This window comes from Polypterus senegalus, chromosome 12 (assembly GCF_016835505.1).
Source record: "Polypterus senegalus isolate Bchr_013 chromosome 12, ASM1683550v1, whole genome shotgun sequence".
NCBI lineage: Eukaryota > Metazoa > Chordata > Cladistia > Polypteriformes > Polypteridae > Polypterus > Polypterus senegalus.
In genome coordinates this window covers 4575441-4588765 of record NC_053165.1, presented here as the reverse complement: position 1 = coordinate 4588765, position 13325 = coordinate 4575441, and the positions used below count along the sequence as shown (strand labels likewise).

The 13325-nt window shown below is 38.7% G+C and overlaps 1 protein-coding gene across 1 annotated transcript in view; it reads right to left on the bottom strand.

Moving 5' to 3' along the window:
- adamts9 (ADAM metallopeptidase with thrombospondin type 1 motif, 9) overlaps positions 1-13325 on the bottom strand; it is a 235057-nt gene that overhangs the window by 153555 nt on the left and 68177 nt on the right. The window lies entirely within an intron of this gene.

The following is a 13325-nucleotide window of genomic DNA, read 5'->3' as shown; positions in this document are numbered from 1 at the left end:
CTTCTTTTGCAAAGATACTTAATAACTCAGGCCATCCTAAGGTGTGTGGAGTAAGCAGACTACTTATCCATCCATTTTTTGAACCCACATGTTCTATTATAAATCACAGGAACAAGCCATGGAAGAGCGGTTTTCTATCCCAGGGAACACTTGTGCAAACACAACTGTCTAAAATGTCCTCTGTGTAAATGTAGTTACTGTTTTCACAGTATGAACTAGTTCAAACCACAACATTCTTCTGTTTTCTTATTTAATTTTCCCGTTAAAGCCTTTGAGTACACATGCCCATGCTCAAAGGAGGAAGCAGAGACAAGAGTTAACACAATGTCCCATAACATTCCTCATTGCTTGCTCACTCCTTCTACACCTCTAACAATCGGAGTGCACTTGCATGCCACTGAGCTATGCTTCAGGCAGAGACCATCTAATTAGGATTAAAGTTAGGGTTAGCCGTATCAGGGATCACATCCAGGTTGTCAGTTAATTTAACTTACATATTATAATGCCATCTACTGGCTCCTGCTTGCATTGCACTATAAATTTCTCTGTAAAGTCCAAGGCACCTGACTCCCTAGCTGCCAGGACTGTACCACACCCAGCGGTGCCCAACAGGATTACTGAATTCTCTGGCTGTTGTCTCGAGTGAACAGGGACATCGGCCTGCCCTTGACTACGCTCTAAACTGACAAGACTCTTCTTGTTCTTCAGATACTGACAAATGGTCCTTTGTCCCCACATCAGCTCCTATATGGGAACATTCAAACCCTTTTCATAATCTAGAAAGTGTGTCAGGCTCCTATGGGAATTAAATACCTCTTCATTATGAACATCTTTTCATGTTTGGTTTTTGATAAATGTATTTTTCATTTATTATTTCCATTCTTTGTTTTATTGCTTCCTTATTCCTCTGGTGCCTTTCTCAGTCAGGGATGTGTTGATACCAGGCTACTTTAGTACAAGGTAACCTTTTGTTAACTCTTTATGTCAAAAACAAAATATATTTAAGTTAATCATTTAGTTTGATCATCTGGTGTAAATTTTTGCTTCCATGACGCTGAGCAGTTTAAGTTAAATTCTTCTAAGGAAAATTTGCTATAGAAATAAATAATATTAAAATACACATCCTTGGGGAAATTCAGAATGCTGTTTCTGCTGTAGACTTTGATTTCTGGATTTTCCCATAACAAAATTAGCTCAATTGATCAAATCTTGCTCATCCCATGGAGGGGACCTTGGTACCTTGTACTTAAACTTCTGCTTCCCAAAAAATAAAATTAACTACCAATGCTGCATTATAACTTTAAATGAAACACACTCTTGCTAGTCAGTGTGCAGTCAGGTAGTACTACCCTTTGTTAATACTGTAGGTTTTCAGTACATAACTAATTATCATCTCATTCTCACCAAGTCCTAAAATTAAATAAGTCTAACCTCAGGTGACAACCAACATCAAAAGCAATTCACTTTCTCATTATTTATTTAACAAAAAATTAGAATGACTATTATGAAGTGCCTTCATTAGTAAATACTGACTCAAGGTAATTTAACAGATTAGAGCGACTGTTTATATATTTCTGTAGTTCGAGCACTAACAGGTGAAGTCACTCACACAATGACACACATCTGGAGAGCGGTGAGAACAGTTCATGTGCTTTTATATAATGAGCATAATCTCAAGAAACTTTGGAAACGGCACAGTTGTTTCTAACAGGGCCAGCTACACTACTGCCAATTGTCACCATCATAATGTGCCACTCAGTGTACACAGGTGCATGGGGACAGTCAGTATATTATCACAAAGAAAATGGGTGGGATTTCACATAGGTCAATGTCAGCCTCTGCGTGCATGTTACCCTAAGACGCACCTTATGCAACCTCCCTTCTCTAATTCTACAATGAAAACCCTGATAAAATGTAATCAGACAGCAGAATCTAAAATGTGAATTTCAAATATGGGCAATGGGTATAAAGAATACATGTGTATTGAACACTGAGATGCTAAACAGTCCTAAGGTGTCACCACCTTACATGGATGGACTGAAAGGGACCAGTGAAGATGTGCCCAAACTCCACAAGCTCCCAAAATCAATCTAATGGTATGATGTTCAACCAAATGATAACTTGGACACAGCTGTAGTGTTTTGGCCAAAATTCCCTTGGGGAAAAAAAACCTACTCTGTTAGTGACCTTGGGTAAGAATAATAAGAAGGAGCACCATTAAAGACTGATATTAGTTTGAACCTAGACATACCTTTTTGGTTTCAAACCAAATGATAAAGAAGAGCGTTACTTTAAAAAAGGTAAGCTGAAATACAAGTAATTTGTGGACACACATATAGGCTATTTTTGGTGGTGAAGTGATTTGGACATTTTAAATAAAAGTGTGGAATATTTGAATTTTGGGTAAAAAAATAAACTGCACTGTTTTTAAAGAGAAGTTGATTTTTAATAGTTATTTGAAAAGATAAACAGCATAACAATAAGAACATTTATTTGTATAGCACGTTTTCATACAAATGATATAGCTCAAAGTGCTTTACAGATAAAGAACGAAAAAAGATAAAAATATACAAATTAGACAATAGCATACTGACACAGTCCTTATTAGTAGAATGAATAAAGGCCATAGCGTTTTAAAAAAGGAATGGAAAGATCGGAAGTAGGCTTTTGCAGTGGTGTCAGTTGTAATAGGCATTCTGTCAGATAGACAGGGGGCTCAAGTCTGTTTCGTTAGGCCCAGTAGGTCTATAAGGCTTTGGCTGGTGCCTTATTTCACACTTCAGTTTATTCCTTTTGTAAGTCCTTCACCATTGTCATCTTTTCATGTAATAAAACACTTTTTGCACTTTTGGCTTTACCATTCATCCAGGGTTTGGCAATGGCATCCGAGTGCCCCATGGGTCACAGTACATAAATAGATCAATGACAATGAGTCAAAAATGGCCTGGAGCTAACATCCTCATCCCTTCATTAACAGTTAGAATATGCTGAGTTTCCGTGCCCAGCATTTGTTCTTGAATGTCTGATATTTACCTTGACCTCACCTATTTTGTGTATTGCTATACAGTGCTTAATACATAGTAGTCATATCATTCTTGGTTGGGCACAAAGGACCTAAAAGGGGATCAGTTCAGATGGTGGCATCATTTAAACATTTCTTTACTTACCCGTGCAACAGCTCACATTTAGAGATCCTGACACAGTATCTTGTGTTTTTAACTTCTGCTGTGACTTTCTGGGTTTTGAACTTTTTCTTGCATTCAAGTCCTCACTCTGATCTACAGTTAATGACCATCTGAAGGTTTATTGGATTCTCTTTGTTCCTTTGCTCTTTTTGCATTATGATGCCTTTGAAATCATTTCAGGTTCTTTGTTTGTTTTTGTCAAGAGCTACTTGACTTTCAAGTACAAGAAAACCCCACATATGGCATACCATTTGACTTGTCTTGATGTCTAATCATGCAAGATGTTGTGGCTTCTGGGGTTCACCTCTATTTTAGGCCCTGTACACCTGAACAACCCTCATTTTAAGACTGTTTTTTTGTAGGAAACTACACTCGTGTGATAAAGAGTAAACCAATAAATATCTTCAGTAAAAAATGATCAGAAAGACTTGAAGTTGTGCAGGCTACATCAACTGACCCCAGGGGTCCCACCCATAATGAAGAATGAAGAATGAAATGTACTCTTTGTCACAAAACTCAGAAAAAATGGGGATTGGTAATATAGGCATGTGAAGCGTCAGTTCAGGCTATTTTGAGGTTGCTGATTGCAGATATGATATTGATATCTGATTCTTGACCCCTGGTCTTCTAGCCCTCGAACAGACACTCCTAGAAGGTAGTTCAAACATAAATAAGCATGTGGGGTACTGTTTTAGACAATTTCAGGGACAGTGATTATGGATATGATGTGAGTTTTGATCCTTTACTAGGGATCTGTCCCGATAAGTTCCTCTATCAGGGTGTGAAACATGATACGTTCATATTACAATTGAGAATAATTTGTCTTGAAGCATTTGTATTGAAATACACAACCCCAAATTAGAGCGGCTTACACTAATTCAGACTTTTTGGATTTATTGCTGAATCTCAGTGCCTATTCTATGACCTTCTGCCAGCTCACTTTTTGTAAAACAGACTCATTTGTTAAGAAACTACGAAATCATAGCTCTTTTGTCATGTCTATTCGCATGCTTGTTCATGGACTCAGTCCATGTGAACATATTGGCCCTATGTACGCATTTCGACCGGAGTTTGTGCTGCTGGCCTTGCTTTACTTGGCCATGTGCTGTCTTGGGGGCTCGTGGTTTGGCTTTTTCTGTGAAGAAGTCAAAGTCAAGGGGTTATGCTGGTATGAGGATGGTTGGACTATGCCTGCCTGACAATGCTTCTATTACCAGATGTGTCACATGGTTGCCTACAAATCAGAACTTTTTCTTTTTCTTTTTAAATAAATCAATCTCCATAAAAGTCAGTGTCAAAGTGTTACACTGCTATACGCAATGCAGAATAACACAAAATTAGCATTTTACATAGTATTAATATTTGATATGTAGTGAATTCCTAAATATTTAGACCTTTGAAAGATTTAGTACATAGAGGCATAAGTGGATGGTACATTTTCAGTGGCATTGCAAAAATGACAAAGAACAAAGTAATCAAAGTCAGTTTGCCTCCGCTGCTCACTCATAAGCATCCTGCACCATTTGTTTATCTGCAAAACTCCTGAGGGCTGTAGTAGAATTTTTCTTAGGCAGTGTTGTATTGAAATAGAAGTAAAGATGTACATAATAATATTAATAATAATGCATTTTATTTATATACATGGAAGCATTTACAAGGGAAGTGTGGGCTTTTGTTGACAACCACCAGAATTACAGCTCCATGAGGAAGAGCATCACAAAGCTGCCTTCCTGAAAAAGAAATTAACAAGAAGACTGGCCATCTTGGTCCCCCATCCAAAGCTCAGCCTAAGAGCGGCATTGGCTCGGAAATGGACTGACAATACTGAAGGTCACTGCAATGCTGGCCACTGCTGATTAGGCACGAGACAGTTAACAAATGAAGTAAACAACACACATCATATTCCACTGTGAGTACTATGCAATATACACAATCACATTCTACCAAGGCTGTCAATCTGAAGAGGGAAATTCCCTGAAGAAATGCAGGCGCAACTCCCCTTCTGTTCCCACCCCTGCAATTTGTCATGATGACTGCCATAAACAAGAGGCCTCAAATTCTGGCTTCAAAAACACTGAGCAGCTGCTAGTTAAAGGACATCACAATTAAAACAATGCACGTTCATATTCTGTTCTAATGCAAGCTAAATAAACTGTGTTCCTCATTTATGCAATGTGACTGCTTAATAAATAAACCAAGAACATAAACAGTTGTATCACCAAAAAAAATACAAGATCGAAATGCGATATGATTTGGCATAATTATTCATCATTGCTGTAATTCTGTACTTTAATCCATTCTGAGATGGAGCTTATCCTGGCAGCACTGTGCATTGCTCTAATCAACACTGTCCCAAATGACATGCCATTAAAGGCCACATTTACAAACTGTTTTCTGGTCCTATTTACTTAGGGTTGTGGCAACCTTGCAGCACTCAGCAAAAAAGAAGAACTATCCTTGGATGGGGTCAAAGTCTCTTTCAGCACAAACATACATTAGTAGGCTGTCTGTATCTCCTATAAAATCTGGTGCTGAGACCACTCACTTCTCCAGTGTCTTCTTTTTCCCAGATGTATTCAGATATATACTCTGGCAGAAAACAGTAATTCCACTGGAAGCACTGGTCCCATTTGCATGACAAATATCATTGAGGCCTCGTGTGGAATTTAATAGGTTGGCATGACTCTTAAGGTTTCCAAATGCCTCAGACGACATTAAGTATGCGTGCCGACATGAAATCTTCGAAAGTGTATTTTTGTCATAGATGTTTGCGTATTTCACAGTTTGCACACGTGCATTTGTGTTTGTGCATAAAGCTGGCAGCATGTAAGCAGTCTATGTATAGATGTTCACACAAATACAAAAATTTGCAGAAAGCTCTCTGGACAAATGTGGTGATCTAAACTGACATCAAAATAAAAGTGGAGTTACGTATGGGCAAAGCATGAGCAAGTGTTTACAATCACAGCCTGTGAAAGAATGAGTATGTGGCTCACAGTAACAAGAAAACCACTGAATAGAGTGAAAGACGTTTCTCATCACATCTACAGAGTACAGTAAAATGTATTCTTATTTGCATGCCTGACCAAGATGAACTGCAGCAATTACCATTCCCCAGTGTCATTATCAGCAAGTCAGTTCTGATCAAATGTGGGCCACAACTCCTAGGTCTTTCTCATGAGTTGTAGATGCCTTTACGACAATTGCATTGCTACTAAAATATGCCAAGAAAGCTCTGACTACAAGTCTGAAAGCAGTACGAGCAAATGAGAGATTTGGAGCATTTCACCACCAAGGGCGTGCATGTGGGTGAGTGTGCCTCATGACAAACATGCACAAGTCTTCTGAATCCCGTTTTTTCCTTGCAGGGTCCGGCAGAGCACCCACTCATCCAACACTAGATTCATTTACGAACTATAACCAATGCTACAATATTTTAGTGAAAAATTCAGAAAAAGATCCATGCTGACTCAGAGAAGACAAGCAAACTCCAAACAGAAGTTATTCTAGGTTACAAATCATCTAGTGTATATACTGTAACTGTGTCATCCGTAATCTAGGGTAGGAAATACGGTGCAGAAGCTGAGGACATGAACATTAAACTGCAGAAGAAGATGACATTACATTTATATGGTGCTTTTCAAGAGACTCAAATTGCTTTAAATTGAAAGGGGATACACTTCAACCACCACCAATCTGCAACATCCACCTTGATGATGCGATGACAGCCATTTAGGACCAGATTGTTAGCCAATAAGGGACATTGGATGATTGGGGGCCAAATGACCATGCTATGAGAGGCGATTTAGCCAGGACATCGGGGAACACTCTGCTCTTTATGAAAGATGGTTTTACATCTCATCCAAAAGACTCCAAGGTTATTGGTTCAGTTTCCACCTCTAGTTCACTTTGTGACCCTGAGCAAGTCACTTAACCTTCTTATGCTTCAAGTGTAAAAAATAAAAAATTGTAATGGATGCCAATCTTGTAAGTCAGCTAACATAAAGATGTCAGCCAAATATATAAAGATAGATAGATATAATAATAACAACAGTCATCCTCTTCATGCCTTTTTCCATGCAGAGATGTGGGGATCAAGAGTCTGATATAGGACTGGTCCTTCAGTTATAACATTCTGCACTGTGTACAGCTTACAGAGAACACTTTAGATTTTGCAAATTTGAAACCCGCATGCATATTTCCAAGCAGAGTACAATGTAAAGCTACACAACATACAGGAATTAATGCACTGAGTATGTAGATAATAATAAACACACACCAGAAGGGGCAATTAGGGCAACCCGCACACAGAATACAGATTTCAAAGCTAATACATAATTGTGTTTTTATAGCCTTATTACTGCATTCATTTTTATACTACACAGCATTTTGATTTGCAAGCCCATATGCAATTTTCTCCATCTCTTGGCAAACTTTAGATATTTATTTATTGATGCCAGTTTTTACACAGAGCTAAGCAAATGTTACTTGGTGTAGAGCAATCTCAAGAGCAAAAGTTAAAGTAAATGTTCTTAATTCTGAAAAGCAAGAAAAACTAATTCCCAATATGGACTGAGTGCTTACTCAAAATGTTGTGTATAAGGAAGCATTTTCTGCTAAAAAAAAAAAGGCTATTGAATTCAATAAGGAATTACAGTATGTAAGGATATAATCATTTCTACAAGAAGATAACAAGTTATATGCAGTTTGTCTCCTGCCTTGCACCCTGTGTTGGCTGGGATTGGCTCCAGCAGACCCCCACGACCCTGTAGTTAGGATATAGCGGGTTGGATAATAGATGGATGGAAGTTATATGCATGCAAAGAAGAAAATAAGCACAGCAGTTACTTAAGCATTTTCTCATCCTTATGTGATTATGGCTGTAAGATGCTGTTCACTCATCCAATACTTCAGCCTTCTTTCCAAAGACAGAAGGACGTGCTGTTACAGCTACTTAAACGTGAAAACCAAAGAAAATTCATGAAAACACAGAAAGAACTAACAAACTCTACAAATAAGATAACCACTCAGACGTCAAGCCGCTGTGTATAATGCTGCATTCCACATAATTATACTCTACAGTATATAATAAAATCTAATTTAATCTAATCTCATCTGTAATGCAGATATCTACTTGAAAGCCTTATATACAGTAATATAAAGTCATTTTAGACAAAGTGACCCGCTCAGGGGAGTCAGCAGAGAGAACTGAGTGAGACATTTTCTGTTTCACCATCCAATATCATAGCCAAAGAGTCATTACAGCTAACATGAGAGGAGAGTTGTAGACTTTGTACAAAGAGCCAAGTTTCAAGACCGATTCTGTGTTGCTCTGACACAAATGCAGCAGGACAGTCAGGCCCCTTTACAAATGAACTATCAGCAGGTGTAACTTATGCTCAGCTTGGTATTACAAGCATGATATGGTCTTACATTTTGAGGTTTGGAGTGAAGATTTAATTGCTTTAAACATACTTTAAAAGAAATAAAAAGAAAGTAATGTTAAATCTGTGATTTTGTTCACCATGAAAGGAACAGACTTTGCTATTTGAGCAGGTAACAGTTAGTGCTTGTCAAGTCATCACAGAAAAAGCTTTCAGAAACACCACTGAATTGAAACTGAACCTCCCTCTTCACCATCAACACAGTTCATAGTCTAGACTGGAAGGAGCACTGACGGTGCCTTTTGGGAGTCATTAAATATAAGTTACCAAGTGTAACTCTGACATTACTGCTTTGCAAAACGTGCAATGACAGACCCGCAGAGACCCCCAAATAAAAGAGCATTATGTATGAAGGAACAGACCGAATAAGTATTCATTAGGGCAGTCGAGGTCACACGGGGACAAAAGCAGCAGGAGCGCAATTGACCCGCAGGCAGGTGGAGCGAGATGCGTTTCCATCAGCGGATCCCATGCTCTCCACTGCACAGCTCATATTTCATTTGCCTTACTTAACATTTATTAATTATCCAAAGAGACCCAACAGCTTAATATAAACATAAAAAACGGTTACAGTCCTAAACTACTATACTGCTTCACCGTACACATATGGTTCAGTTATTTCAGTCCTCAGAAGAGAGGGTGCTTTGTCCTTTTTTATTTTTTATCTGGGCTTTGAACTCACTACACTCATCACCAGATGAGCAGGACGGATGGACTACTCCCCCACAATGGTCCTGCAGCCCAGCTGCATTGGGATTCTCTTTACATTTAGTAATACTGTGTACAGATGCATAGCCCTGCTGTCCTGCCGTCCAAGCCATTTGTGAAAAAGACATTTTTTTGTTCATTGCGGTTATAAATGATTTAAACAGTGAATACGACTGCAGCTGTTGAGAAAACTTGGAATTTCAGGCATACTGGGGTCAGTGCAGGACAGGTGAAGGACTAAGTTGACTTTTATTGCTGAAATCACTTGTCTTATCATTGAACTTAACAGACCGATGTTAACTCTTTCTATGTCAGAAGATTTGGAATGATGGTGGAGCCGATGTAATCTAGGGATGGATTCTGGACTTACAGTACCTTTTGGTTTACACATGGAAACATTGGTTTAAGGTAAGGGGCCAGAGAAGAGGCAACTCAAAATAAAGGCTCCCAATAAATACAGTTAAACATCACCTCAAATGGGAACAGAAGATATGAACAATTCTAACAGGCCATTCAGCCCTACAAGCTCACCAATTCTAATCACTCGGTTTCTCCAGAACAATGCTGACTTGAATTACCACATTATTTGGTAATTTATTCCATATTTCTATGATTCTTTGTGTATGAATGAATAAAATTTGACCATAGGAAGACTGCAACTGTGTCTCCGTGTACTTGTTGAAGAATTCACTGCAAAGTAATAGCTGCAAACCACTGTACAAATTCCATTCACAAATTAAAACACCTCAATCATGTCACCTCATAATCTCAGTTACCTTAAATGAAATTCTGATAGCCAAGACTCTAGGTGGTCTACACTGGTGAGCATCTTTTGAATGGGAAGTTCATGCTGCCAGTTAGGCTCAGGCTAAATTAGAAATTTGGATCTACCAAGTACTCTCTCCTATCGTAAGTCAAAGTATTGGGTTCAAGCGACGCTGGCAGAAGAAATGACCTTTTGGGGTGTACAGCATGCATTTCTTTGGTGTTAGAATTCTTATGGGAGAATACAAAAAAAAAAACCACACCAGCTGCGTAAAGTCAGGCTCACCTCTACACCCAGCAATGGTATACTGTAGTAACTAAATCTAATTAAGAGTGGCCGTCCTCCTACCTTAAAGTTTCACCATGGCATCTTATCAGGTGTGGAGATCCTGAAAGGTCCCCAGCTGGATGTCTTACAGATGTTAATTTGTATCAGTCAACAAAGCATTCTGCTCCACATTCAATCAACATTCCTATACAACTGTATGCTATTCTTTCTTGTAAAAATCAATTACATTTTTGAGGATTGGAATGTGGACTGGAGCAGATAAATACCCCCTTAATAAAATATTTTCAGGGAAAAATGACACATTAACACATTGATGAACACATTCAGGTGCAAATTACACAAGATTAGCAGGTTGAATGTTTGATAGCTAATTTACACCTCGCTGCTAACTGACTACTGTTAAAGAAAAAACACACTCTGAACTCAAAATCTTAAAGAAGCAACTGAATTAAAATGAAGGAAAAAAAGGTATAAACTGAATCACTGCCTCTTTCATAAAAGCTATAGCTGAAGCCAGCTGAACTTCAAAGAGAAGGAAATGCAGCACTATTATGAATTTCTATGATCACAGACAGAGAGCAGGAGCAAGCTATCAAATTGCACAGCAAGTTCAGCTGGCAATAAAGATGGACCTCAAATTAAGCAACTGGCTGATACAAAAGTCTACATCCAGTGTGACTTATCAGGACTGAAGCTGCGCTTCCCTACTGTATTTAGTTTATGAAAAGTTTCAATAAAATATTTCTTTTTTCCTCAAAATAATGTTTAGTGGTAATTTGCCTCCAAAAGATACTACATAAAGCCAAAAGATCACCCCAAGGCGTCTTTGCGTGAACAAGCCACTACACCTGCCAGGACTCTCAGATACAATGTGCTGCTGGTAAGCATTTGCCAGGATGGCACAGGGTATGGTTTAATCCTACAGAACAGAAGAGGTCTTACATATGCCAGTGTGGAAGCAAGCAGACACCAGCACAAACTTAAGAGTAAGAAAACTGAACAATGCTTAATTACCCAAGATGACTTGGGGGGATAATGGGACCCAAAAGGAGTTATCAGTGGTGGGCTACCACCTCTGAAGAGAACATATGGAAATGTGCTGTCCCTTTAAAGCAACTAAAGGCTAAGTAGGACAGGGGCAGAGGGGCTTGCTAGTGTCTTGCTTGATGTGCCTGGAGTTGCAGAAGCCAGAAATAACTGTGTGTCATGTACTTAACCATTTTGAATCAATTTGCAACTTAACATAACATTCTCAGACCCCACTTAATCTAATTCATAGTAGACCGGAACCTATCCCAGCAGCACTGGGAAAAAAAGCAGGATACACCCTGGACAGGACAGTAGTAGATCTCAGGGCCCACACACATGGCCAGGTTACAATCAGCAGTTAACCTGCACATTTTTGGGGGTGTAGGAAGAAAACAGGCGTATTTGGAGGAAAACTCAAATGTGCAAACTTTACACCGACTGGAACCCAGATTCACTGGATGTGAGGCAGTAGTAGGCAGCTACCTAAGAGGGCACCCAAGATAAAACTGTCAGCTACATAAATAAATAGAAATGTTTTCTGTCCACATATGTTAACACTGCAAAGCACTTTACATGAAGCTGGTATAGAATTAATTACGTTTACCAGCTACAATGAAACATTTGAATGTGTTATTCACAAATGTGTAAAATAATCATAGGCCAGTTCACAGCCAACAAAAGCATTAAATAAAAATACTGACCTGGCCAAAGAAATCCCACAGTCTTTAGTTAGCATAGCACCTGCCATGACAAACACCATCAGGAAGTGATATTCAATGATCAAAAGAATACAATGTAAAGACACACAAAGCATTATAATAGAACACAAGGTAACCAAATTCAAGATTCATTTCAGAGACGTATTGAGACAGCAAATGAATGAACATCAAATGAGAATATAAAACAATGAACTGAAAGCAAACCTCTTTAAAGGCATTAATAAAACAACAAAAGTACTATGGAAGCGAGGTATTTCAACTTGAGGTAGACACAATGCCAAGAACACTTCACTCCTCGCCTTGCTCAGCTCCACTGGATTTGTGTCTGATGCCAACCATCTTGAGACTGATGTTACTAACTGGTTAAACTGTGAATTCAAACACTGTCTTCAATTCTGTCTATGTAAAATCAAGGGAGACTGGTGTATTTTAATTTTGTTGCTCTCCCCACACCCAAATCCTTAAAACAAGTGATTATTGGAAGAACGGCCTAACCTTGCATCCACTGGCTCTAGACAGGAAGCAGCTGTGCACGATGCCAGTGCATCATGAGTTCCATACATTAACCATAGAATATACTGCCTGCGTGTAAAACATTTGGAAATATCGTGATGAGAACAAGCAATTCAGAGCCACACAGCTCATTTATAGCTTTACAATCAACATCAGTTACAGGACCCTAGTGAGCTAGCGTGTGCCACAGATTTATACCTCAAGTTTGATATATTTGCAGGTCTTTGTGTGAAGCTTATGACTTAGAGAAAACACAACAGCTATACAAACAGAAACTTGATGTTTCCCAAAATGTTTTTTGCAAAAAAAAACTTTAAGAACAGATGAAAATGCTGCGAGTCAGAGAACTTTTGAAACTTCAAATCAGTTACATCAGAGGTCTGTAAAAGGAAACTTGGGGTCGCATCAACATGCTCTTCTGTCTTTAAAGTAGTCTGTCATTGGCTTGATATGTATTTCCTCTAAGTTATGGTTAAGTGCCAAAACCGATAGACTTAAATGTTTGTGCCGTTTTTGTAAACTGATTACCATGCGCTGATTGACCCTCAGTTGCAGTTCCTACATAAGAGCGAGCAAAAGAAAATGTCACATGCATTACAAGGACATGAATTAGCAAATTAAGTGAGAAGGTCACAGATGATACTAAGCCAACCATCCATTCCTAATCATGTCA